We start from the raw sequence: 2,477 nt of genomic DNA on the forward strand, positions 1-2,477 counted from the left end.
CAATCCACTCACCTCAGCCTCCCAAAGGCACAGGATTACAGGCTGAGCCACGGAGCCTGGCTCAACATAATTTTTAACAAATTCCTGGGCTGGGTGTGGTGGCTCAAGTCTGTAATCCCAGCACTTTGGGAGCCGAGGCAAGAGGCTTGCCAGAGCCCACGGGATCAAGACCAGCCTGGGCAACATGGTGAGACTTCGTCTCTGCAATAAAAAATTAGCTGGGTGTGGTGGCACATGCCTGTAGTTCCAGCTACTTGGAAGACTGAGGCAGAAGGATCACCTGAAACCAGGAGGGTGAGGCTGCAGTGGCTGTGAGTGTGTCATTACACTCCAACCTGGATGACAGAGTGAGACTCCATCTCAAAAAAAAAAAAATGAATGAATGAATAAATAAATTCCTCTTTTGGGCGTTTCCTCATACATATATAAAATGGGTGTATATATTATTTTTTTCTTCCCTCTGGGAGATATTTCGTGCTGAAAAACTTGATGCTGCTGGATGTGGTGGCTCACACCTGTAATCTCAGCACTTTGAGAGACCAAGGTGAGAGGATTGCCTGAGCCCACAGATTTGAGACCAGCCTGGGCAACTTGGTGAGACCTCATTTCTACAATAAATCAACAAATTAGTTGGGCATGATGGCACGTGCCTATAGTTCCAGCTACTTGGAAGGCTGAGGCAGAAGGATCACCTGAGCCCAGCAGGTCAAGGCTGCGGTGGCAGTGAGTGTGCCATTGCATTCCAGCCTGGGCGATAGAGTGAGACTCTGACTCAAAAAAAAAAAAAAAAGAAAGAAAGAATAAGAAAAACTAGGTGCCTGTATTAGACTCCTAGGGTTATTATAACAAATGACCACAAACTGAATGGCTTAAAATAAAATAAATGAATGTGCTCGTTGTTTTGCAAGCTAAAAGTGTGAAATAAAGGTGTCAGCAGAGCTATGCTCCTATGCTTCCCTCTAGGGAAGAATACTTCCTTGCCTCCTTTAGCTCCTGGTGGTTGCCAGCAATTCTTGGTAGTGGTTCTTGGTTTGTGGCAGCATAACCCCAATCTCTGCCTCTGTCTTAACATGACCATTTTCCCTCTGTATGTGTCTGTGTTCAAATTTCCCTCTTCTTAGACATCAGTCTTTGAATTAGTGCACACCCTAATCCAATATGACCTCATCTTGTTGTTGTTGTTGTTGTTTGAGTTGGAGTCTCACTCTGTCACCCAGACTGGAGTGCAGTGGCCACTCCTGGTCACTGCAGCCTCGACCTGCTGGGCTCCGGCGATCCTTCTGCCTCAGCCTTCCAAGTAGCTGGAACTATAGGTGCGCGCTACCACGCCCAGCTAATTTTTGACTTATTGTAGAGATGAGGTCTCGCCAAGTTGCCCAGGCGGGTCTCGAACCCGCGGGCTCAGGCAATCCACTCACCTCTGCCTCCCAAAGTGCTGGGATTACAGGCTGAGCCACCGAGCCCGGCTATTGTTGTTGTTTTTTGAGTGGGAGTCTTACTCTGTTGCCCAGGCCGGAGTGCAGTGGCAAGTTCATGGCCACTGCTGTCTCGACCTGCTGGGCTCTGGCGATCCTTCAGCCTCAGCCTGCCAAGCAGTTGAAGCCAAAGGTGCATACCACCATACTGGGCTAATTTTTTGATTTATTGTAGAGATGAGGTCTCACCAAGTTGACCAGTCTGGGGTGAATTGCTATATACATTACTATCCACTTTGGTGATTGGCCAATTTAAACTTGGATTTTAGGGGGCATCAGAATTGCTCAAAACCAGTGAAGGGAAGAGAGTCGAGTTCACCTTGCTATAGGGTTTGAATTAAAGGATTTGCTCCAGAATACACCAGAATGTTCTCAAAAGGAGTTTACTACCAGCCTACTGAGCCTTCTAAGAGAAACCTGCATACTAACAGAGGATCCCTGATGGCTGTAAACTCAGGGTGCTGGAGATGCACAAAGGGATAAGCCATCTGAGGTCTTTTCCAGTTCTAAACTCATGGCTCTTTTTTTTTTTTGAGTTGGAGTCTCGCTCTGTCACCCAGTCTGGAGTGCAGTGGCTGCTCACAGCCACCACAGCCTCGATCTGCTGGGCTTAGGCGATCCTTCCACCTCGGCCTTCCAAGTAGCTGGAATCACAGGTGCACACCACCATGCCTGGATAATTTTCTGATTTATTGTAGAGACGAGGTCTCGCCAAGTTGCTCAAGCTGGTCTTGAACCCTTGGACTCAGGCAATCCTCTCGCCTCTACCTGCCAAAGTGCTGGGTTTACAGGTGTAAGCCACTATACTCGGCCATTTCATAGCTCATTCAAGTCTTCGTCTTTACTTTTCAGGACTTTTTTCTGTCTCTTGACTTAGCATTCTGGATCTTAATCATCTTTATATCCTGATGAATCTCAAACCTGTATCTTCCATTCAAACCCTTTTCTTTTGAGTTGGAGTCTCACTCTGTCACCCAGACTGGAATGCAGTGGCCACTCCCG

The sequence above is a fragment of the Carlito syrichta genome, unplaced genomic scaffold, assembly GCF_000164805.1.
Source record: "Carlito syrichta isolate Samal-C Ts95f unplaced genomic scaffold, Tarsius_syrichta-2.0.1 Scaffold315753, whole genome shotgun sequence".
NCBI classification, from domain to species: domain Eukaryota; kingdom Metazoa; phylum Chordata; class Mammalia; order Primates; family Tarsiidae; genus Carlito; species Carlito syrichta.